General features: G+C 39.7%; 1 long non-coding RNA gene across 1 annotated transcript in view; it reads left to right on the top strand.

Annotated features, from left to right (window-relative positions):
- Nucleotides 1-25,933, top strand: part of LOC308185144 — an 80,121-nt gene that overhangs the window by 52,443 nt on the left and 1,745 nt on the right. The window contains exon 3 of the long non-coding RNA XR_013943153.1: nucleotides 21,120-21,194. This is a non-coding gene — a long non-coding RNA (uncharacterized lncRNA). The remainder of the gene's footprint in view (nucleotides 1-21,119; nucleotides 21,195-25,933) is intronic.

The raw sequence follows: 25,933 nt of genomic DNA, 5'->3' as shown, positions 1-25,933 counted from the left end.
TTTCCTTGTGTTTTTTAAAGTTGAATTTACAAAATACACATGCATAAAAATAGTGTCAGGTCTGACAACCTGAAACGAGACACACATCTCTCTAACACAGTTCTACAATGCATCAATGCACAGAGAGCTGTGAGAGCTCAAATTACTGCTTTTGGCAGTAGAAGTGTGCTGTCATGAAATCTCTGTGGCTTTCAGAGGTTTCCCAAGATTAGATAAATTGAAATAAGAAATTATTATGTTTTCTGAAAAGAACCTGTCATTTCAAAGATTCAGCTAGCAGAAGGACCTGAAAATCCCACAGTACTCTTTGTCTTTGCAGCTACAAATGCATCTAGTTTTATATCTGTTCCCAACACTATTACTGTACCCATTTTTCCAGAGGACCATATAGTTAACACATTTCATGTTAATATTTTCTGTGGGAATAAGTTTCAATTACATTTGGCACTGAGGATTTTCCCCTGCATACAAATCTTAGCATAGTAATGGTCTGTGCCGAAAAATTGACATTGTGATTGTCATGTTCCAATAATTTCTACAGCAAGAGAGCTTTCACAAATTTCTGCCAACAGTTTGACTGCATAGCAATCTCTACTATAATCTAATGTGCATGCAAATGAATGCGGTCCTCTCATGTTGTTGCCCTAGGATCTGTCGTTGCCCTGGGATCACGCTACTGCAGCTCCTATTTATCCGTATCCTCAGGATGCTCAAAGACACGGTGATGCTTGCCAAGACCACTAATGTCTCGAAGCTGGTACTACAAATGGCACAAAGTCTGTTAGGCTAGGTTATTCATGAAATGTTTATGTTGTACTCAACAAATCTGGACTTTCATTTCTTGATAAAAACAGTTATTTTCCACGTTCAATTTTATTTAAATTTAAAGTAAAATTTCTCCCAGTTACTTGCAAACGTGACTGCTTGTACTTGGTACCCAACAGCTGCACTGTCTGGGTGTTTTTTATTGATGAGTCAAAGCAAGTTTTTAGGTATGTAAGGTGAATTTGCATGTAGGTCAGATGCCTCCAACTGGGAGCGTACCAGGATGGCCGCAGTGCCTGTGTGGTTGATGGCTTTGTCATTACAAGATGGTGAGGCTCACAGCTCAGAGGCTGGCAGTAAAGGTGCCTACCTTCACAGACCCTTCTCAGTAAACTTTCTACCCATGACATCTGAAAATGGGGGCCATGAAAGTTCCTCCACTACTCCATTTCCTTCTGTTTATTTCCACAAAACCTGATGAACACAATGAGACCTGCAGCAGGACTCGCATGTATAAATAACTCTCTGTCTAGGGTACCTGTGTTGAAGTATCCCCAGAGACCCAAGTACACAGCAGCCAAAGTTTTTAATTAAAGACCAACATCTACCAGGAAGGTAGCTGGAGCGAGGCTTTTCTGTGTTTTTACAAAGCTCCTCTCCCTCACCATCAGCCTTCCTTTTCCCCAAGCCCTTTAGTTGTTATTTTATTTATTATTTACAAAGTGGCTAAAGTATCTGAATCATCTCTCAAACAAACAAAGACATGGCGGCTCACATCAGGAATTCACAATTTAAATAATGAAGCCCTGGGGCCAAATCCATTGCTGACACAGGCAGGCAGAGCTTCACCGAGTTCAGCTGAGTTGTGCTTGCATATTCAAGCAGCAAAAGCTTAATCTTGTGTTTGCAAAATCAGATGTTGCTACTGAAATAGTTTTGATGTAGTGAATTTGATTAAGTGATTTTACAGCAAGAGCAAAAGATTGCTTTGCTTTGTAAGTGTCCTTGCCTGTTTGAATGGAGGAACAACAGTGATCTAAAAACTCAAGTAATTAGATACTTGCATCCGGAAAGGCATGCAACATAAAAATCAGATTATTTACGTCCTTTTCTCCTTTAATTTGCAAAGTGGGGGTCAGAAATGTAAAAGGTAAAAGAAAGTGAAGTTGAAACAGTGTAATCTATGCCTTCAGGTGAACCAGAGCACACCATGTGGTCATTTAGACTATTCATTTTTCTTGAATGGCACCAACCATCTTGACTCACCTTTCAGCATATCCTTCTGCCATTAACCTGACAGAAGCAAAAAAGCTTTAATTCCTTATATTCTTCCTGTTGTCGCTACACACTTAATATTGCAAGCATAAGCATTAAACTTTGAAATGTGTTGACATCTGTGGGAATGAATCTCTTCTCAGTATCCATACCACTGAAAAATAACAGATTTTAGGTAATTCTTACTTGCAGTGGAAATACATAACTTGCAAGACAACTGTCTACATGTGGGAAACAGTAGAACAAAGACCATGTATTTTTCAGATCAAATCTTCAGTGTTTGACGGTTTTGGACAGTTACGGTGCTTGGTTTGTTTAGTGTGCACCGTCTTTTTCCTTGATAACAGAGTTAATTTTTATTTTTGTATCAGATTTTGTGCTGAATTTATAAGCAGTGGTGTAAAGGTTGGTCTAACCTAGGTTTAAGCCAAGCTATGGAGCAAACATTTAAGAAGATCCATCACCATATACCTCATTGTACTGCAGTGATTTTGGCTGTCCAAAGAGGTATTTGGGAAATCAGGTGCAGTGAGGGAATACAACGACATAGTTGTTATGATACAGACAGCTGGAACTAGATGATCTTTGAGGTCCCTTCCAACCCAAGCCGTTCTATATGTCTATGAACCCCGGATCAGATGCTGTCCTGGGATGTCCAGGCAGGACCATGGGCACAGGAGCGTGCTGAGGCTGGGACGGCGTGGGTGCCTGGTTTGAGGCCATGGCTGGGCAAAGGCAGAACAGCAGGGCCAGAGCATATCCCCACCAGAAAGTGCTCCCTGAGGCCACCAGGAGTCCTCTGACCAGAGTCCTGCAGCCGTGCCAAGCTGGCCCCAAGCTCCACTGACAAATGTCCCAGTGGGGAGACATGGTCAAGGCCCAGACAGAAAAGGCAGTGCTTATCATTGCTCAGTAATGTCAAATGCCTCAAAGTGGAGTAGTGAGGAGATCCCGGAGGACACTGTAATGGTATTTCACAGAACAAAGCTCTTTCCCCATCTCTTCAACATTTTTTTTCCCTGCAGAGGATAAGAAGGCTCTGATTTTCAGTCCACCCGACAGAAAACCCAGCTGGAGCATGTGGCTGCACTGGCAGGAGACAGTGCCACAGAGAGTCACTTTGGTAGGGAGCAGCTCTGAACGAAGGGAAGGAGTCTTACTTATATCTCACTTTCTTATATTTAGTGCACTTAGAATAGTTTTGTTGTAATTAATGGTGGAATCAATGGTGGAATCTTCCCTGGTAATATGAGTTCAAGTAATGTGGGTTTTACCCTAGAATTCTGAACTACAAAGACAAATTTAATCTTTCCGTATACCATGTAGTATTTTCAGCTATTTTTCAGACTGTCACTATTCCTAGCAAAAAAAAAAAAAGATATTGAGTCCTGTCTTGAATAGTCATATATTAAATCAAGAGTGACAAATGTAATCCCCAAGTTCTATCAGATTCTTCTCTCATTCCAACCCCCATGATTTTATTACCTTTTTCTTTACTGAGCATGAAAATATGAAACTAATTACATAATGCTGAAAAATATGCTAAATTAAATTAAAAGCACAATTATCGATGTTTTTTTTGTGATTTTTTTCTAATTAGAAAGAGCATAAATCTATTGTCCTGGGATCTACCATGCACATTTACATTCTGCCAGCTGTTATCGTTGGAGACTTAAACAGACCACACAATTTCTGAGCCTTGTACTTGTGAAAATACTCCCAGAAGCTGGAGGGCTGTGCGAGTGACAGCTGTGTTGCCCAGCAGGCAGGCAGGCAGGCAGGCAGGACTACTTCCCAGCCGAGCTGTGCTGTGCTGGGCCGTGTGCCTCCTCCCAGCCGCTGGGTGTGCAGAGCTCGCGGCATGTCTGCATGTCTCACACACGTTATCCACTCATTGAACATAGTTAACTGGAAGTCCTAAGTGGTTGTTACTCAGTATGGGCAAGACCAGCAAAACCTGGCTCTGAATGAGCACATGAAGGACCTTTCTCTGTCTCCTGGGAATAAGTCCTCCTCGGTGCAACGCCATCTGCTTAAACCAGTCCCACACTCCCTCACGCCAGCATAAACTTGGCCAGTGGTCAGGTTAGGGTTTTGTCATAATAAAGCACAGATTTCTACATCTGCAACTGAGCACAGACTCTGTCCCATGTGCTGGTGAAATCATCACATTCCAGACAAGTTTTTAGGTCACTTCTCTTCGAGGGTTTAACATACTTGGCATCTCAGCAGCGAGAAATATTTTGTTTGTTTGTTGGTCTTTTTTGTTTTGTTTTGTTGGGGGGGGGGGGGAGGAAGGGTTTTTTTGTTCTGTTTTTGAATGCTGAATTTAGAGATTAATCACTGCCAGCATTTGGCCAGCATGATATCATTTAGACTAGAATCTCATCTATTGCACCATCATGTCTCCAGAGTAAATCTAAATGGGCTCAAAGAGGCTTACAACCAAGCAAAAGCATGTGTATGTAAGAATGTTTATATATATTCTGATGAACAAGTGTTTAAATCATATTGGAATTCAGTTGTCCTGTTTGCATTCTTAACGTGGCTGGTAGATACAGTATGCAATTAGAATCTTATTTCATGTTTTGCTTTGATCTGTACATTTCTTTTCCTGCAAATTAGATCAAAGCCTGAAGGATCAGAAAAAAATAAAATGAAACAATATAGAAAAGGCAGGCTGATTTTGTGAAGATTTTTCCATTATTATTTCTACAGTCGGTTTATTTGAAGAGATGGGGAGATGTGGTATGCATACACAAACAATGTATAGGCCCAATTTATAACTAATTATGGGTAGAATCTGGCTCGCGAGGCTCAGGAAAACAGCAAAACGTAAGACCTTTCCTTTTATTTTATGAGTAACATGTTGTACTTTCTGTTAACTCCAAAAGAAAACAAATACTGTTTTCCTGCAGAAATCTTGATGGACTGGAAAAACAATGGAGGGATGATCAGAAAAGCAAACAAATTCCACCAAGTGGATGTTGATTTTACCTCTCTCTGAACTGTGTCCAGGAATTAAATAACTGAACCATGATGTTATAGCAAGTAGCTGGAACTCCTTAGAGCTAGATATAATCATCTTTGTTTCCATGCATTTTCTAACCTGCAGTTACAAATTGAAATGAATGAGTAAATGCAGTTGTTCACAGAAATAGGTTTGTGTTTTTTTTCTAGCAGTGCTTGCAATTCATGGTCCATGGACCCTGGGGACCTGCCAGCTATTTCTAGGGTTTCTGAGATAAGGAGTTTAGGTTGGTCACTCTTCAGTCAATAGGTTTATTTTCTATTGATATCCCTGGGGAAATTCTTAGCACCCCTGAAGCTGCACCTGGTAGAACCCTAATTTTCTATATCCCAGAATTAATATATCTCAGAAAAGACACCACAAATAAATACAAAAATCGGCCATGGTTTCAGTTTTGGAGTGCTGGGGGTGTTTCCATATTTCCTTTTCCTAAGGAACAGCACTCTGATCAACATGCTAAGCCCTAGGGCAGGTTTGTACAGTGGTACAAAATACCCAAGTCCCCATGCAACCCTTGCACGCTGCCTTCTTTCTTGCCAGCAGTGCGCTGCATACTCCTGCTGCACGGGTCGTAGCTCCTCTGCAAAGCCAGGGTGCAGCCCAGGGACTTTCAGGGTCCCTGGTTCCCATCTCAGGTCCTCAAATTCCTGCTGCAGCTAATGTCACTGGGGCTTCCTCCTAAGCCCAGCATCCCCTACCTCTGCTGTCCTTCCCCTTCCAGCACACTGGAGGGCAGAAGGTTTCAGCCTGCGGGATGTTGAGATGGGAGTTTGTCACGTTAAGGGGTGTAGCAAATTAATCATTATGGGTCCGGTCAGATTTGGGGTACTGAAATATCACAATCGTAGATTCACCAATAACGCATTAACCAATATGGGTCTGGTCGGATTCACCGAAGTGTCTCCACTCCGCTCCATGCTATTCCTTAGAGTCAGCACACCAGGTTCCCCCAGTGCAATTGCATCTAAGGTTGGAAGCCTAGGGAACGCACAGGTAATGCAGCTACGCCCTACCCTGAAAACCTCTTCAATGCTGTACATTTTCTTTAAAATGTGAATATTAGTTTTATTTTCCTAGTTACTTTAGGCAGTTACACCACATAATCCACCTCGTGACTGTGCACTTAGTCATATGGTCTGAATTTTTGGGTAGACCTGTGTGGTGCCAGGAGCTGGACTCGATGATCCTTGTGGGTCCCTTCCAGCTCAGGATATTCTATGATTCTATAGTCACACAAGCTTCACGACATTTGGAATATGTCAGAGATATCACATACATTCTCAGGATGAGGTTTATCGAGTGTATGTACATTGTGTAGGGATGCTAAATGTTTCATCATAATCCAAAGTTTAACATAAAAACTAATTGTAAGCATCTTGTTGAGGATTCATGTGGCAGCTGGCGACCATCCAAACAAAGTGTCCCACCAATGGTGTTTTTCATCTCTTAACTCTTTCCATCACTTGATGTATTTCTTCTATATCGTGGTGGACAGTAATCAGAGTCTTTCACCCATTTTCTCGAACTTGTTTCATCAGCTGCTTCAGGTCTTCATGTAACAGTAACTTCTTCACCAAAGTAAGGTTCATTCCAATAGGAGTAGGCAGCAGATCATGAAGCAGAATATAATTGGACGCAATAAGTTGATAAGAGGTGACAGGAGCTGAGTAACTAAAATCACGTCCTAGAATTTTGGTAAAATTACAAACAAACATTAGAGTGATTACTGCTATCTACAATAGTATTATCTATGACTATAGAATCGCAATGGGTTCTCATGCAAACACAGTCTTTCCCAATATATACAAGTACAGTTTCAGGGGTTTCATTAGGATGTATCTCAAAGAGGCAAATATTTTGTCCAGTGTAAAGTCTTGGGCTTCAAGCGTGCTACTCTCACAGATGAAGCCTTTTTGTTCACACACAATACATGCACATACATCAATTGTTTCCCACTTTCCTCCCTTTTGATGGGCCCATACTTCATGCTCCTTAGGATAAAGTATAGTTCCATTATGACTGAGTTCGAATGCAATGATTGTATATATATTGTATATGGTGGAATTACTTATGGTAAGTATAAAGGCAATAATTTTATCACTTTCTGCATAATAGGTAAAGTTGACTAATTGCCACCATGCTTGAAACTTCTTTTCAAATTCTGAAGCATTATCCCAAATCAATTTTCAAATGTCAGTGGGTAAAGTTCCTCCTTCTCCCTCTCTAATAATAGCTGCTGCTACGGATTGTATCCATAACTGTGCTCTGATGCAGCTCAAGGCAAGGGAGGTATTGCTTTGAGTTTTTCCAAGGGCATTTACAATTAACTGATCATTTTCTTCAATTTGTTCCTGATGGGGTAAAATGTCTGATAGAAGCCATTGACTTGCTCCTAAGGCCAATAAGAATGATTTTATTGGTTGTTCCAATTTCCTTAGGTCATCTGTAGTAGCAGTTATTCTACTCATTAGGACTTCGGCATCAATGCTACTTAATATACCTAATCCTGTTCCCAATAACCCAGTTGTATCCTGTGGCATGCGCCGAGATTGTTTCATAGAACGTCCATGTAACCATGCTAACCAGCCGGTGTGACAATGCATGGTTAGATGTCACGGTGAAACACCTCAGCTCCATGCACAAACACAGCAGCTAAGTTTAATTTTTCCTTTAAGGCCTGTGTTTCCAAAATTCCGGTGTATTTGACATAGCCTTTGGACCACAGCCATCCTGGGTCTCCTTGGCTATAAACCGGAAGGGATTGCATCAAGGTCAGGGTAAAGAATAGTATTATTAATCCAAACTGTTGATTCGTCATCCTCCAGCTGTCCATACGCAGTTCACTCAGGATTCCTGTGAACACAAAAGAAAATAAAATATGCTCGGTTGTATTCAACCAGAAGGGTTAGAAAGAGGGTGAAATAGCAATCTTTGACTTCCCATGTGTAGAGATATCTGGGAGTAGTTAGCACTATTGCTACTGTTAGATGCACAGAAGGCTTTCGCTATCTCTGCCATGTTTGGAACTGCGGCAGTCAAAGGTGTGGTGTTAGCATTTAACTGTCTGTAATCCACTGTAAAATGCCATTGCCTGGTTGGTTTCTTTACTGGCCACACCAGTGAATTGTAAGGTGAATGAGTCCTTTTAATAATGCCTCTTTCTTCCAATTCTGTTACCACCCTGTCAATCCCCATAGGTACTGCTGCTGGCAACAGATATTGCTGAACATTAGTGATTTTAGCAGGGGGTAAGGGTATGGATGTTTGTAACAGACTTAGTTTCACTGTGTCCAAATCCCTTTTATGTGTTGCGAAACTCCACACAGTTCCATCCGGGAGTTTCCACACATGCCTAGACAGTATGTCAAATCCTAAAATATTAGTATATGCAGCACCAACTAATACTTCTGCTCTGGTTAATTTTTGTTCCCCTAGCAGCCAGAGTGAAATTTTTGCGGTGGGGCATTGTTTTTCCACACCATTGATTTCCATGAATTTAACCCTGCATTGACCAGGTGTTATGCCCAGGGTTTGCGCTGTCTCATCTGTAATTACTGATATTTGGGCCCTGGTGTCAATAAGAAAATTTACCAATATTTTTTGGGGTCCAACAGGAATAGCAATGATAGGGTCAGAGTGTTCATTAGAGAGCCACTGAATTGCTAATACCTGCTGAGCAGGGTGGCTCACTGCCCTCCCCGGGTACAGGAATTTTTTTGATGAGATTCTGCTTTGTCAATTAGGCTTGGTGCAGAAGGTGTACTTTCGTTACGGATTGGGGGTTTTTCAGTTAGGCAATTCTCCCCATCTGGAATATTTTTCCTACCCAGAGATCAGACTAATGCATGGAGGTCCTCCATAGAGGCACCATGCAAGATTGGCCGGGGTGCACCCAAAGCTAGGGCCTTAGGCCACAACTCCCCCCGTTCTTTAATAAATTTGAACCTCTTTTTGAAATTGGGGTATCTGGGATTTTGAGTGTGAATTTGGCAGACTTGCTGAGGGTGGTCTTGGGACTTAATACTGGATGAACTAATATGGCCCAATCAGCATCTGTACTTATCTATGTCTTGTACAAATTCACTCCAGGTTGGAATGGGGGAGTTCGGCTTTCGCCACGACCATGATCACCATCCCTACGAGCAGTTTGTACGCAATCCTGGGTATTTGCTACAAACATCTTAAGACAATCAGGGTGTCCACAGATGAGAGGGGTTAATCAAGCTGGGTCAATAGGAGCCAACATCGGGGATTTCCTGAATATATCTCTTTCATATATTGCCTGAATGTAGGCCGCTTTCTGTACTGCTACAGCCAGGTCAGAATAGCTTGTGGCTCTAATTTCCAGGAGTTCCCCTCTCTCCTGGGGATCTATACCACCTGCCCAGTATGCCACCCGTGCAGTTATAGAGTAATTATGGTATCCTGGTGTGGTAGTTAAAAATACTCCAGGTCCCCAAAAGCCTCCTGCCTCTTCCTCACTCAACATAATTCGATCTCCTCCTTCAAGAGAAACTCGCCACACATACTCAACTTCTGATTCTCCTGACCACCTTGAGAACTTCTCCAGTATTTTAAGCAACTCTGCCAGTGACCATGGAATCATTTGCACAATAGTGAGGATTTCATCGTCATCATCAACAGTAGTCTCAGTTTTAACCAAAGGTCTCGAGGAAATATATTGAGGTTCAGAATCAGCAATCTCTTTGACATCATCATCACTGTCAAACCAAAAATCACCATCCCAGGTTTCAGGTTCTGCACTATGCATCAATCTACGAACCTGCTTAACTGGAGCAGAAGGCTGTACTTTATTTAACAGGTGACTAAACCTCTCCAGTAGTTGTTTAAGATGACTATTGTCATTCACAAGTTTGTTATTCTTATTCAAAAGTTTATCACTTTCATTCAGAAGTTTATCCACTCCGATTCCTAATGTTTTCCCGTCTTCCTTTCAAAGGCCAATGATGCCTTCAACACCTTGATCTCTGATTTCAAAGCTGTATATTCTACATCAGAAATTAGTTCAGGAGCAGGAATTTCCTTAGCTTCTCGCTGAGCACAAGACAAACAGGCTCCTAACACAGCACAAATCGCACCTTTATCCTTTTGTTGTCCGATCTTTCATCAAGCCTGACACTGCTCAATGCCTTCTACCACTTTCTCTTGACTTTTCCAAAATTTTTGGGTCAACTCCTTCCCCACCTGGGAAGGGACACCTTTGCATTTTTGCAGCAGTTTATCCATAGCAATCCTGCTGACTACGCCAATTTCTCTGTCGTGTTAAGGAGTGTAGCTTATTAACCATTACGGGTCCGGTCGGATTCGGGGTACTGAACTATCACAATCACAAGTTCACCAATAACACATTAACCAATATGGGTCTGGTTGGATTCAGAGCACTGAACTACCACTGTCACGGATTCACCAATAACGTATTACGCCCTTACTCTAGTCGCGTTCAATGAGAACTATCATGGCTAGGAACAATGCAGTTAAGTGCAATTTATTACAGCAATAGGTACACAGGTTCTTTGGATTGCCAGCGATAATTTACTGTCTGCAAAAGCAAGCTAGCATGCATGAAATACACAGGTGGACAGCCTGCAAACGAATGTGTTAAAAGGCACAAAGACTCTATAGAGATTTCTAAGTTTCCACGGCGACACCCAGTATAACCAAATGTTCAAATCTCACCCAAAGGCGTCCCAAAGTGTGTGTGGGGGGGGGGGGGGGGGGGGGAGGCTCAGCCCATAGACTGATTCCAGAAGTCAGGAGGTCCTCGTGATGGTATATTCCCTTGTGACGGTATCCTCCCTAACATCCTGACAATGGTATCTTCCCTAACATCCTCTCTCTCTTAGGCCAATTTATAGTATTTTCTATCTTTTAGGTGGAGCTTGAGTGACTCTAGTCAAGCATATCTTAGTTATGGTTGGTGAAAAGATTTCCCATCTCAGTTTAAAGGTATAGGCTCTGAGAAATTCAGAGTGCGTGCTCAGTGAGGGGCAGTCGCACCTTGGAGGCAGGTAGCTTTTGGGATGGAGGTGTGTTTTGTTATTTTAATGACATTATAATGAGCTAAAGTACATTAGAGTACAGCATTTTGTCAAAAACATGACAGGTCATTGGCTCAAGCTAGCAAAAGTGCAGCTTACTGGTCTCAGTGTGCACAAGAACAATCGAGTCCCCACCTGGTCACAGAGCCTAGCCGCGGCGTCTCCACTCCGCTCTACTCTCCATACTTTTCCTTAGAGCCAGCACACCAGGTTCCCCCAGTGCAATAGCATCTAAGGTTGGAAGCCTAGGAAACGCACAGGTAATGCAGCTACGCCCTACCCTGAAAACCTCTTCAATGCTGTACATTTTCTTTAAAACGTGAATATTAGTTTTATTTCCCTAGTTACTTTAGGCAGTTACACCACATAATTCACATGATAAGAAGGCGGCAGGTTAATCAGAATGGGGTTCCCGCTCTGGTGATTTACGTGGCACAGGGTTGCCAGCTGTGGAGGAGAAACCCTCTTGTAGTGCATGTGTCTACACCATATGATTTCTGTATTTCCCTGCAGCCTGGAGCTGTGTGGCCCAGCCAAATACCAGAGCAGGGAGAGTGTGTAAATAAATGCAGAGAAAATTATTTTTTCTTTTGTAAGGGAGAGCTGCAACAGCTGTGTTTGTATTTGCTCTGTACACATATGATTGGGTTGCAGTGGCTAGATTTTGGGGAGGTTTGGGGGTTGTATCTTCTGCTGTTCTTCCTTTTTTTTTTTTTCCTTTTTTTTTTTCCTTTTTTTTCCTTTTTTTTTTTTTATAAAGAGCAAAGTATGGTTTTAACTTCCCTTTTACACTCCTGTTGACCATATTTTATCATTAGATTTTTTTAAGCCTCTTTAAGCACGTCATCAGATATCTAAGAAAAGAACATTATTAGATCTTGTACACTTTCCCAAAACATGGGGAATTTTTACAGTGTCAAGGGATGGGCTGTCTTGAAAACATGATGCCTTCAGAGTCATCATTTCTAATATGGAAAGAGAACATACTGTTGTGCACAGCAGGATCCATGCAATGCTTGTACACTGGAACTGTGACTTCATGGATACCATATTTTTTAATTACCTGCTTGTTATATCCTATTATCATTCCTTAATGTTGAAAGAAAAACCCATGCTACTCACATTCTGACCCAGAGAAATATTAAGCTGTTCCCAAAAGTCTTGTTTTCTATGTTGCTCATTTTTAGTGTGTTGGTATTAATACACTAGATAGAGAAAACCGAGAAAACCTACATTGTCTGAGAAAAGTAATGGAACTCCCAACTAAATTAGCCTTTTCTTGATAAACCTCGGTTTCCACAGAGGACAGTGCTGCAGAATATACCACCAGCTCAGACCCTGAGCTGTGTGGAATGTCTGTCCCATGCAGCAGGGTAAAACTGAGTTCATTAAAGGATGCATCACCTCCCTTCCTATCACATCTTCATCTTCTCTTGAGAAAAACAAGGCTTTCGTGTGCTGAGCTGCTTCATGGGAACCATGCAGCTGGCACTAACTTCCTCTCTGGGTAGTTTTTTTACACACTGCCCATACCAAAAAGATTGCAGAGTGCACACTCCACAATTTATTTTTAAAATTATGACCTAAGCTGAACTCCAGCTGTCTTATGTTACTGAAGCATTCTCATTAATAATGGGATTTTTTCAGCCTATGTTTACTTAGTTGGCTATAACTTTTTAATTTAAGTGAGTGTTCAGATCAGATGTTTGAACCCAGCTAAGAAATAAGTTCAGGAAGAGTTAGACAGGCAAGAATAATTAATATCTGTTCCTAGAGTACTTCTTTGAAACAGAAGTCTTGTTGTTCCGGTAATTTTATTTTTCTTTTCCTTTTTTTTTTTTTTTTCTTTTCTGAATTATGGTCAATCTGAATTTCCAATTATGTGTTTGGAACATTTGTCCACAGTATTTTTATTCATAACAGTCCCAGAAATAATTTAATTATGGAATATTTGAAAGTAGTAGCATTTACAATAACATCATGTTATGTATATAATTAGATGCATGATAAGTGAGTGACATAGAAATAGTAGCATCAGTTCCTTTATTCATTCCAGTGCCTGGAAGCACTGATTAGTTTTGTCCTAGCATTTTAGCTAGCATGACTACATCTGAAGAATGTTCATAATCTAATCCAATATAATGGAAGACAATTTAATTGTATAGATCCTTTAAGAAGTATTTAACCCACACAAATATATGTGAGACTGATAACTATTTCATCGCACATGTCCATGCTATCTTGCACATAAGAATGTTCCTGAAATTATGTAAGATCCATTAGATCATGTCATAGAGATTACTGAACTCCAATTATTAAGAAGAGTGAATTTATAATCTGTGGAAAAAATATTTTTTTCACTGAACACTTTAATTTTTGTTTGTTTGAAAAATAAAGTGTTTTGACTAGAAGAGAGAAAACTCCATTCACTGTTTATATGTGCAGTGAAAAAACGCAATGTTTTGAAGGAAGTCGATCATCTCATGAAAAATTATGCTTGCAAAATCAAAATGTTTGATTAGAAGCTGGTGATGAGTTTCTTTAAAGGACAGTTACACTAGCTGAGATTAGAAAGCGGTTTACAAGGTGAATGTCATTGCTAATGTAATATTCCAGAAAATCTGGCTAGCGGAATTGTTCTTAAGAGACTATTGCACAGCACGATATAAAGCAGTTTTGAATTCTAGCATCTATATTTCTGATATTTTTTTCTTTTTTTTTTTAGAGTTTAGACTTACATATCCATTATCAAGGAGCTTATATCAAATTTTTGTGGAATTGATTTACATTGTCTGTAGAACTCTACTTAAAAGCACAAATCATTTTATTTGTGAATTTTCTTTTAGATCATAAAGGCTGTTAATAAAACCCACAGTCTGGCTGACTGATTAACTACTAACCTGCAGAGGAAGTGCTTGCTCCTGCTACAAAATGGTATTTTTTACGTGGTAAAATAAGTGGGTTCCCCACTCCCCACAGCATCCACACTCCCCATCTTCTAAGCTCCGTACAGGGAGTTTGCCCGTAAGACTTACTAGTCTTGAGCAGTTATTGAAGCTTTTCCACAGTATGAATGCTTCTCATACTCCTCTTTGGCACAGTCTTTGGCATAGTACGGGTCCTTCTCATAGTTGTCCTTGGCAAAATAAATTAAACCACACAATGACACCGTTGATGTAACATAAATGTGACCACAAGAGGAGCCAGAGCACAAAAACTGTTGCATTACACCCCCTCTGGACTATTTACTTTAGCAATGTGCCAGACTGAGACATACAGCGCTGTAAGACAATGCAGGAGCTACGATGCATTTTTGCATGGTGAGGGTGACCAAAAAGAGATGAGCAGAGTTCTGTAATTTTTATTATTATTATTTATTTATTTTTGCTGAGCCAAAAGCATTCCCAGCTGATGAGATGGGAGCTGTGAACTACTATGGGAGGCAAAGGACTTATAATCCTGGCCACCTGTGAACACATTTGAAAGAGCTGTGGCCTTACTGCTGGTGGCTCACATTCCAGCCTGCTTATTTTTGTGATGCTATGGCATTGTGTGATTCCTGTTAGGATCTGTTGTTTAACATGTTGTACTGGTAAGGCCCCAAGATACAAGTGGCTGGACCATAGGCTGTGCATCTGCTTTTGGGCCAAACTCGTGTAACCCTACAGCCCAACCTGAACTTGACATAATTGCAGTTGTGGCATTTTTGAAAAGCAAGGCAAAAATTCTCACTAGCCTTCACATTTCATTCAGTGTACTTATACTGTTAAAAATATTGCAATCAAGGAAACTTTATGGAGATGGACTCGGTGGAAGAATGGTGGGTCCGGAGGCCCCAGGATTAGTGGGAATATGAAGATGATCCAGTACCATCTTTGTCGGGGTTGCTTTGGTGATTCATATCACTGCTTCTGCTCTTCAGCTGGGGAGGAGCTGCCACGATTAAAGCACTTCATTTTGCCTGGCTAGCACAGCCAGCCTAGCAGAGATTCTTTCGTAACACTCAAATGATTTACAGCAGCAGCAGCAGCTATGACTACAACTGGACTAAATCCAGTAACCAGCTCTTAAACTACCCAGTGTAAACCACAGCCAAATTCCACATACCACTTAGAAAATTCACACAACATAGTGATCATCCAAGTGCTTAACTTGAGTGTTCTGATACCGACAAATATATTCAGTTATTCCATTTTAATTTGTTGCAAAGTCTTGGCAGAGCTTGAAATATATTCACTTCCAGACGCAGAACCACTACAGCCTGGGGTAGGCAGCAGATAAGGCTCTGTTCACACGATACCTTTCAACACCATCTATATTTTTCCTTGGGTTGTGAATATCTAACTTGCCTATAGTCTGAGAATAGCCTGTTGTTTTTAAGTTTTAAAGTGCTGTTTATTATGTTTGTAATAAGACAGATTCTCTGCCCTTGTTTCACTGTTTTCTTAACTTAAATACATATATATATATGTTATTGCTGCTGATACAAAAATATTTTCATCAGAACTTCACTATAGATAAAACCTGAACTTTTAATTAATTGATTTCCTGACAATTTTCTTAGGTTAGAAGCACAAGATGTGTATTGTGCAATGCTCATCTCTCACAATTACAGAGAGGTCTGAGGCTGTGATATGCACCACTTGCTCAGCAGGAGTACTCACAGTAGCTGCTCAAGACCCGTTCTTCACTTCTCATTACTGAGAAGGGTTTTTTTATTATTTTTGTGTCTTATAGTCCATGCAGTGCAGTCCCTGATTCAGTGTACAAAGCACTGTAAGTTTCAAACTGGCTCTGTGCATTAGATTATTTTAAAATAGAAAAAGACATAATTTTAGTCAAATCATTATAAACTAAGAGCTTTTGTAACCCAGCTGATTCAAGGGCTTCATGACATCTTCGTATTTGTGAAGAAAGGAGGAGATGACTCTGCTGTGGACTAATGTGGTTGTGAACTAAAGCATTTAAATATTAACTCAGATATAGCCATTTAACTAAACAGTCAACAAAAATACAACATGAACATCTCATCATTCCCTTTTCTGCACGGCTGATGGAGATTGTCCACTTAGAGAAATTTACATGTCTCAGTTAAGAAGAACCCTGTGTAGTATATTGGAGTCACATATTGAGAGCTATGCAGATGTGACACAGTGGTAGGTTGTGATAGAGCACCCTATTACATCATAACAAACTTCAGCAACATTACTTATAGTTACATGTATATTTACATATATATGTGTGTGTGTGTGTGTGTGTATTTATAGCTTCAAGCAAGAAATGCCACCTTCTTAATTTCTTGGTAAGAAACCATTAAAGCTTGATAAGGGTTAACCATTAAAGTTAAGAGAGGCTATTAAAATGGAACAGATTTGCTAAAATATCAAGCAGTTTCCTGTTCTGGTTCCCTAAATGGCAACAATCGCATGCTGGGCTATTTTGAAAATTGGGCTCCATTATGTAAGATCTACGCTTGTAGGCTGTAAGAGTCTTTGCAGGTTTACTCTGTGCAGTGAGTGAGCAGAGGGATGCTGACATTTATTTCCAAAGCCATGTGATTCACTTCAGAGATGTCGTAGACAGGGCGCCTCTGCTGAGTCACAAAATGGTAGAAGCTGGACGGAGCTTCTGGAAATAATCTGGTCCAACCTCCTGCTCAGGAGAGGGTCACCTACAGCAGACAGCTCAGGGCCATGCACAGTCAGCTCTCCAAAACGGAGACCCCAGATCTCCTCTGAGCGACCTGTTCACTGATCTATGTGACCCTATAGGCTTTTTTCAGAGTAGAGGTTTCACTGATATCAATAGTATATTTTCTTGTAGCCCCCACGGACATAAGAGAGAAAAAGTCATCTGAGATAACCAACAGCCAGCTAGGAAAAATTGAATAGTCCCCAGCCATACATATTAATACCAAAACATGGGAACCAATTTGCAATATTAAATACTTAAAATTTAAAACGTATTTTTAGATGCTGGCTGGGAAGATTCTTTTATAATATATAAGTGCAAACTACACTTTTACTATCACTGAATTCTGCTGAGAGTTACATTATATTTCATTCATATTGCAAGCTTTAACCCTTTAATTTCTGATCTTCTCTATCTTTTCAAAACTGTTTCATCCCCAGTCCAGTTGGTTCTTGATTAGAGATATACAAGGCAAACCTACAAACATGTTTTCTACTAAGAAGTATATAATACGCAATCTCAACATTTAGTCTGATTCTAAATCTTCAGCTACTTCAGCTTTTATGGTTATCAGGATGATTTTCTGGACAGGACGAGCAGAAATGTTGTAAAACACCCTGTCTTTAAAGCTTTTTAAAACCATTTTTCTCCGTTATCATGGTCCTGGAATTTGACGGTTTTGCAACAACAGCAACAAAACTCTACCCATATATCTCAGCTCTATACATGAAAGCTTCATAGCCTGTCACTAGACTCATGATAGCAGCAGCTTAGCAGAAAATACCTGCTTTCCTTCTAGATATGTAGGGCTTATTGATTTAAAATGTAGTGATTTTGAGAAGTCATTAAGATCGAGATTCTGTCTTTTGCTTCAGCTTTTAATGTCAATTTCTTATGTCATCACTTGTTACAGTCAGCTCCAGGTACAGCCAGCAACTTTTAGTAAAGCTCTTTTAAAATTAAATTAAAACAAGACATTACACACTACAAATGACCAAAAAATTATCTATTTTGAATGAAATTTCCTTTTTTTTTTTTGTGAATCAGAAAAAGGGGATAACTCATTGCATTTTTTCATGAAAAATTGTGTGTGAGGTATGACATTTCCCAATGGAAAAAAAAAATAAGAAGAAGAAGAAAAAAAAAAGAAAAGATATAAAATTTTAAGATGGATAAGCTGACTAAAAACTCCTGCTAATATTTTCTAAATCCAAAAAGAAAATTACAGCATAAGAGAGAGTGACTTTCCTTTTTAGTGACAAGACATGAAAATGGTATCTAAATCCATTCCAGCTGGAGATATACCTGAATATTTATATCCATACCCAGACTGCTGTTCACAGTACAAATGACTCTACAATAAGAAAACAACTTCTATATGAAACATTTTCAATTTTACTAAAAACAGGATCAACACTTTGTCTTCTGCTCAGTTATTGTAGCCCATTGTAAAATGGCTGCTGATGTCTGCAGAGCTGAGCTCTCAGGAGCAGAGAGCAGCAACATACTAAAAGCAGAAGCAATCAGAGTGGCATAAGTCATGCTCGCTAAATCCCGATAGCAGGAGTTTCAGTAAAATCATATTTCAGTACAAATTTTCAGCCCTCAAGGGGGAAACCCAAAGTTTTGGAGCATGTCTTTATGGTGGCATAGTCATTGAACTCAGCTTCTACACCTGAAGTTTCAGTGATCATGTCCAATGTAACCATTTATGGCCAATTGCTATTGCTCTATTGCTTTAAGCAGCCTTGCAGGTCTTTTTTTTTTCTTTTTTTTTTTGTCAGCTTCAGAATATGTCGAAGTGTCAAACCTAATTTTTCTCACCGCTCCTGCATGCCAGTAGTTTGCAGTTAAAAATGCTATCGGACTGAATCATGATGCTATTTCCAACACCAAAACGTACAAAGTGCTGTAGGGAATAGTCTCTTCTGCAAACAGGTGGCAAATGTTTCTGAGAAATGCAAAATGTAGTGCTTCAGCAGGACAGAGTACTACAGAGTTTCACAATCATTGCTGTGTTTTATGCTGGTAGTTGTGTTTTACGACAATTGCTTACAAAATGTATCAAAAGTTAAAGTCCCATCAGAATGAAAGAAGAACTTGAGTTGCACATGACCTCATGTTGCCAATTACAAGTAAACTTCTATAAACTATCTTGGCAGGTGTTGGCAACTCTATTGTGTAGGCATTTTTAGGGCTTTCATCCGAATTTTTGCACTTTGGAGCTGCATCTGGCAGAGGGCCACAGCAGTACCAGGAGCTCGTGATGCTCTCTGTGTGTCTGTGCATGTACATGTGCATGCGAGGAACTGGAGGTCCCGATAGCACAAGTCTGCTCCCCTAGGTTTCAGCAGAGACCTGGGCATGTTGCTCCAGCACAGTGTCAATGTCGACTGTAGGGACACATGAACTGACCTCTGACCAGCTGTATCCTCTCTTTTGCCCAGAGCTTACCACCTCCATGTGGAGGAGGGTGCAGGCATGGAGGGTTACGAGTGATGGTGAACCTCTCAAACGCACAACCCCACTGTCTGCATGGGGATGGCAAGCCTCTGGCATGGAGACCAGCTTGAGCAGCTGGAACAGAAACACCTGAGTGTTTTCTGGAGCTCATTCATGTGGACAACCTCTGCCAGAATCCCACATGTCAATGTCCATCTGGAAAGTAACAAATGTAGTCTAAATCTTACAGAGCAGAATAATGCCTAACTGTCTCTAAAAATACAAGTCCTTGTATCCACCTCAGGGATTGCTACTGAAAGGTTCTCTGTGTTATAGTGGCTATGTTAGCCATTAGGAGTTAAATAAATACTTAAGAAAACAAGATAAAATGCACATCCTAAGAGAACCTGTGCACCAGTAACAACTTCTAGTTCATTGTTATCTATGTGGGCCCTTCAAAACGGCTACATGCACATTCACCTTTGCTCAAGCTCGAGGAGGGGTGAAGGGGAGAGGGAAAGGTTGGGATGAGAACAGGTCATGGGGGAAGTAGAAATGTTGTTACTCCTTTTGTAGGCACATTTTAGATGCCTTTAGTATATGAACTGACAATTTTAATTTGTCTCTGTGCTTAAAAAAAAAAGTTGAAACTAGTTTCTTTGCCATCACATATCAAACAGATCTCAGGTGATGGGTTGAGCAGCTAGAGCTGAGGATTTCAGAATTTTTTTGTATGAGGATTGTCCAAACATGCATATAGATACCTAATTCCTTTATCACTTTCAAAAGTACTAAGGTAGCAGTTTCTGTACACGCCTTTGCAAGTGCAGTGATACAAACTGTGCATGTAAATAATTGTAAGTATAGGGATTTAAGCCTATATAGCATTGTCGAAAAAAGAATGCAAATATCATGTTTCTATGGGGTGGCACCAAGAAAAAAATCTTGCTCTTAAAGTGCTACTGTTTTGAGTGGTTTTGTTTGTTTGTTTGTTTTTCTGTATTATTTTGTAGACAACAGAAAGAGAAGTGAATTTAGTGGAGCAGAAAATAAACAAGAGATAGAAAAAGTAAAAAAGCTGTACAGTTTATTTTGAAAGGAGATAGTAAATATATTCTTGTCTCATGTGAAAATCAATGTTCAAGGACAAACAATCTGACCAATCCAAGAAAACTTTAAAAGTTTGTAGGGAAGTAAGTAGGTATGTATCTACACGGGCACACAGGCACACATGCATATAACTTACACGTAGAAACATTTTCATGTGACAAGATGCCATTTAATCTGTTTATCTTGATGAGATAATGTGGTGAGGTAGACAGGATTGTAAAAGAGATTTTGGCTTTTCATTCCTGGCCCTGATACAACGAATGTCAACATTATTGTGTTTTCTTCTTACTCTTTGTTTTCTGTTTAGGTAATAATGTAAATTTTAAGCTCTTGAAAGAACTTGCTGCATATTTGCAGAATGTTTTACTCTGTGGGTTCCCAAATTAGTTGAAATCTCTTGGCTTTGATGTAATAACAATAGCAGATAAACCCAACCTATAATTTTCATAAATGAAAGTATATTTTCGAGAACTAAATGTCACGGTTTCCTGGGTGCTTTGCAGATGAGCTGTGGTATACTACCCAAATTTACCTTTATGTTAAATTACAGATCTTTGCATGACTTCTCTAACGCTTATCAAAGTAAATTCTGCACAATATGCAGTAGGTGACAGGAAAGATTGAACCAGCTAGCCAAGCTCAAGTGACAGATTTCAGCTGCACTGTAGGACAAATAATTTGATCCATTGCCTTTTGATCTAACTTTTGCTTTTTCATTTTACAAAATTTTCATTGGAACCAACAAGACCAACAAGTCAATCAACAGAGTGATGTATCCCTTGGAGCAACAATGGGAAGCAGAACAGAGGCCTTCGTATCAGGTGAAATATTTAACAAAACATAACTTACTTATCAATGGTGTTTCTACCACTGAGGTTAATAAATGTAGTGATAAAAGTAAAACTGGTAGCCTGAACAGGCTTCTGTGACTTGGGTATTTCATTCTCTGAACTAATAATGAAGAATAATTGCCTTTTGAAGTGTTCATTATCCCTTAAAAAGATGCTTGGAGGTCTAAACAAGACAATTAAATTAAAATGAACATTCAGTAAAATTGAACCAAATAAAATTAATCAGTGAAATGCGAGGAAAATAAGACAATAAGAAAAATTATTCTGCATCTGGATCTTCCAAATTCTAAGCCTAAGTTGACACAAAGGTGGTAAATCCTTAATTGTTAATGGGTAGCATCCTTGGAACTACTGAGTAGTTGGTGAAAAGTTCTGTAAAAGAGACATTCGATACTTTCAGATACAGACTGTATAAAAAACAAAATCCACATGTGTAACTTACTATCTCTACAAACTAATTGTCTTGTTTCTCAGATGCACTGAAATTTACCACAACCTTGCAAAAGATTTAGCAGTCACTGAATTGTTTAATTATGAATGTTTGAAAAACATTTTTAGGCATCCGTGAAGGTATCTTCCCCACTGATGCCATGACATAAATCAGATTTAACATGTTATGTCCAAGTCAGACAAGATATAAACAGTTTGCAGTTGCATCATCTCTTTGTATGGACTTTCTCCATGAACAAAGAACGTACTTCACAAAATGTTTAAGACAGATTCAGTTTGTGGTTTTATGATTTGGATGAGTGCTTGGAAGCCTAAAAACTCCAGAATTCCTCAGAAATAAATGCATTTTCACAGGCAATGCCGTTGATTACATTTTCAGAAGAAAGAGGAAGAGATACTGGAGGAAATCGTCCCATATACTATCTCTAATGTGAGCTTCTCTCACATCATTTCTTTAAAATTATTGGTCAAAAACAAAGATTATCTTCACTGCGCCTTGCAGCTTGACAACCTATTCCTTCTCCATCTTTGTGCCTAGTGCCCTACCTGACTGCAGACATTGGGAGAGAAAAATCTAACTTGCCACAGTCCATTGTCTATTACCACCTCTAATGTGCTTAGTAAGATACATTTGTTTAATTTGCACTTTGAACTAATGCTGTACACCGGTGTGTCTTCACATGAAGACCACCACAGGGTTGAGAGCAGACTGTCTGCAGAGCCCCAAGGTTGCCTTGTTGCCCTATCAGCATAAGCTGGGAACTCGCCAGCACACCCAACACTCTAGCTTCCAACCAGGACACTCTGCATGTGCCACTGCCTGAATGGGGGGGGCAGGGGTGTCTATCTTTTTACACTTTTGCACAATTCCATGGAGCACAGCTTCCCACCAGGATGCTGCTCTGTTTGTTTTAATTCTTCAAGGGTTATTCCCAAGGAATGCTGTGCTGCAAGCTGTGCCTTCCCCAGGGGACTAGGTTGAAAAGGAGCTCAAGCACATGAAATGTACCATTTACATATAGCTTGTTTCCACCTTTCATTCTCTGAGTGGCTATCACAGATATCCACTGAATTATATGCAGTGGAATTGCTCTAAGCAGTTGTTACCTCCTGAGTAACAAAGTAAAGCTCAGGCCAAGAATTAGGCTAACTGATTTATACATCTTCAGTGCAGAGAATTGCTCTGCTGGCGTCAGAAGCTCAGAGGTCTTAAGAAAGTATACTGGTAGGCAGTGGGCATTAAATTTAACTAATCCATTGGCATTTAATTTAGGCTAGTGGAGCAAGGAATTAAGGCAAATTTAGACCTGGGGAGCATGGCCAAAGTTCCTTTATCAACTTGACTGCTGTCTGTACTAGTGATAGAACTAAACAGAAGTGTTTTTCCAAGTAATTTGTCACTAGTTGTAATGATGATAGCAACAGTGACACTGCAATACCCAATAACTGATTCATCATTTAGGCTAGGGGTAACTGGCTTTTTGATCCATTCATTCATATTGGCAGAAAGTCAGCTGCTTTGATAGGCATGCTATAGTCTCTGACTCCTAGATCAGCACGCCACCCTTTGAGCTTATATCTGGAATATGATGAGCACTCTCTACTTTAAATGAGCCCCAATTACAGATTACTTTTCATTAAATTTTAATGTGCAACCAGAGGAAGTTGCTCATTTATGACACCTTGTTTGGTATAAGGCTCTTTCAGTAGGCACAAACTACATATTGAGACAAAGAGAAAAAAATAAGAACTGGGTACAGCTGCACATTTTGTCTCTGGGCTGATGAAATGTGGGATATTTCCAGCCTCAGAGCTCTCCTGGGTTGTCTGTTTTCTTGATTTGTTACTGTTGACACTAGGACAGGCTTGGTCTTCACAACAGCATAGCCCATTGCAAAATGTCAGTCTGCAAGCTGACTATGGTGTTGGAACTGTTGAATGGCTGCCAGAGAAACTGTGTCTCTGCAACTATTGTACACGTTATAAGGCTTGGGATTGACTAGACAAACTGTTCATTCCATTCACTCACATGCTACTCAAATTAAGCAGAAGTTTATTCTGCAAGTGCTTTTAATGTTTTCAAGAGGCTAGTCATGGCGTAAGTACTACTCAGGATGAGTAACACAAGTTTGGCTTTCTATACAGAGTGATATTTTGCAGCTTTAGTCTTAATAACGGAATTTCTTACATGAAAATTATGCAGACACTCTGTAGCCGGTTTTAGCACAACTTCACTGTGTGGGTATTAAAGAATTCAAAATTAAGGCAACAACATCCAAAATTCTGCAATAACACTTTGACTATCTGAGAACTCTGTTCATCTCACATTATAAAGCTAGAAAATTTTAAAAGACTATTCCCCAAGGATGTTTGAAAATTTCATCTTTAGAGAGTCTTACCACGTACGTTTTGTGAGTTATTTTTTTCAGCTGTTTCTTGCACAAGTTTTGACAGACATATGATGAAATTTGTATTTCTGCCCAGAATGCAAAATAAGTCCCAGCTCTTAGATTGGCTTTCTGTGACTCCTTAAAGTATTTTCTCTTCATAACTGCCATTACAGTACTACACTATAACTTTCACACATATTTGTCATATATGTTAAAGGTCTCAAACAATTATAATTGCATTATTGGTCTGCTTCAAGATGTGTTTTACTGTTAGAGGGCATTTCATGTTTTTCTTTCTCAAAATTTGTGTCATTAACTCTTGCTGTCATGTTGCTGGACAGTTCTCTGTAGCTCCATATAACATGTTACCACTGTAAATTCTGTGGTATTTAAGAGCTGCCAGTAAAAGAAAACACATGAGTTCTGGCAGGAAGGCATTTGTTTTGTTGTTGAACTATAAGCAAAGTTGAAGAACTTCCTTACCCCTTCCAAATAGCACTTCAACAGATGATTAATTTCACAGAATTTTATGTCTTCAAGTAAAATGTCATACATTTAAAAAATAACTAACTATTTTGGCCTAAGGGATACTATAAACTGGCCTGCCATTGACATAACTACAGGAGTTCAGGACTTATTGTGCTGATCATGGACTTGCTGGACGTGAGCAGAGACTGTTTGGTTGAGCCCCTAAGATGGCAGCAATACAAATAGACAAGACTAGCAGCTGGCACTGTCTGTTTCCTTGTGTTCTTCAAGAATAAATATGACATTCAGAATGCTTTTATGTGCTAGCCAGATACCTTACTGTGCCTAGAGTCGGGAAGAAAAACATATTTATCAGAAAGTCAGAGAAAATAATCAAATTGTGGCAACAGAGGGTCAATTTTACTTTCCTACCAGATGGAGTGAGAAACAATAAGGAAGAGCTTGCCCTGGTGTATTCTCAACCTCTTTTGCTTCATTCTGACATGAGTTTCAAAACCATAAATCACTGTTGGAGTTTCTGGGGCATTTTTTTTTTGAAGAGTTTCATTTAAATTCTCTTAAAATTTCTGATAAATCTTCCATCTAGGCAGTGAGCCAAGAAATGATCACCAGGCGACACTGAAGTCCAGTCCCTGACCTCGAACATAATTTCAGTATGTCCCTGGACTGTACTGTGATAGGATGTGACAGGATGTTTGTGTATGTAGACACAGTATGGACTAGGGCACTAAGCACGTGGCTGGGAGCTAGGAGGAAGAAGAGACACGGCACCTTTGAGAATGTATACACAATATTCGCAGGACATGACTGAACCACAGTCTAGAACACAGATTTCCTGGGTGCATTAATAACTTCTGGTGTTTTCTCCACAGGAATACTTCTCATTATACTCTTATGGAAAAAAATAAAAAATGAAAATGTTATAAAACATTATACTCCTGTGGGAAAAAAAAATATAAATAACTGAATGATTTCTGTTTTGTTTGTCATATATGTCACATGTGTTTCATAGCACTCCAGGGAGAAACCTTAGCTCTGAATTCACTTTCTAATGCACTGAGTTTTTTTAAAACTACATTTGAACTTTCAATATTCTATGCAGCCCCCCTCAGATCTCATTTGGCCTTCCCTACTCTCACATGGTGCTGACAGAGACACCGGTATACCTGACTCTTACTCTCCAGTTTTCTGTCTCTCTTTGGCCATGCTGCCTTCTTGTCCTCCCTCTGTTTAGATCTTTTCCAGGGACCCAGTTTATCTGTAATCTAACAGACACATTAATCAGCCGTCTTCACCACCCACATGTTTAAGATGAAGCAAGTGAAAAGAAGAATGGTGACATTTTCTATGGGAGTGTCAGAACATCCTACCTTTCCTGCA

Source organism: Anser brachyrhynchus (assembly GCF_964034855.1).
Source record: "Anser brachyrhynchus genome assembly, chromosome: Z".
Classification (NCBI taxonomy): Eukaryota; Metazoa; Chordata; class Aves; order Anseriformes; family Anatidae; genus Anser; species Anser brachyrhynchus.
Note: the sequence above shows the minus strand (reverse complement) of the source record. Positions and strands in the feature narration are given on the sequence as shown.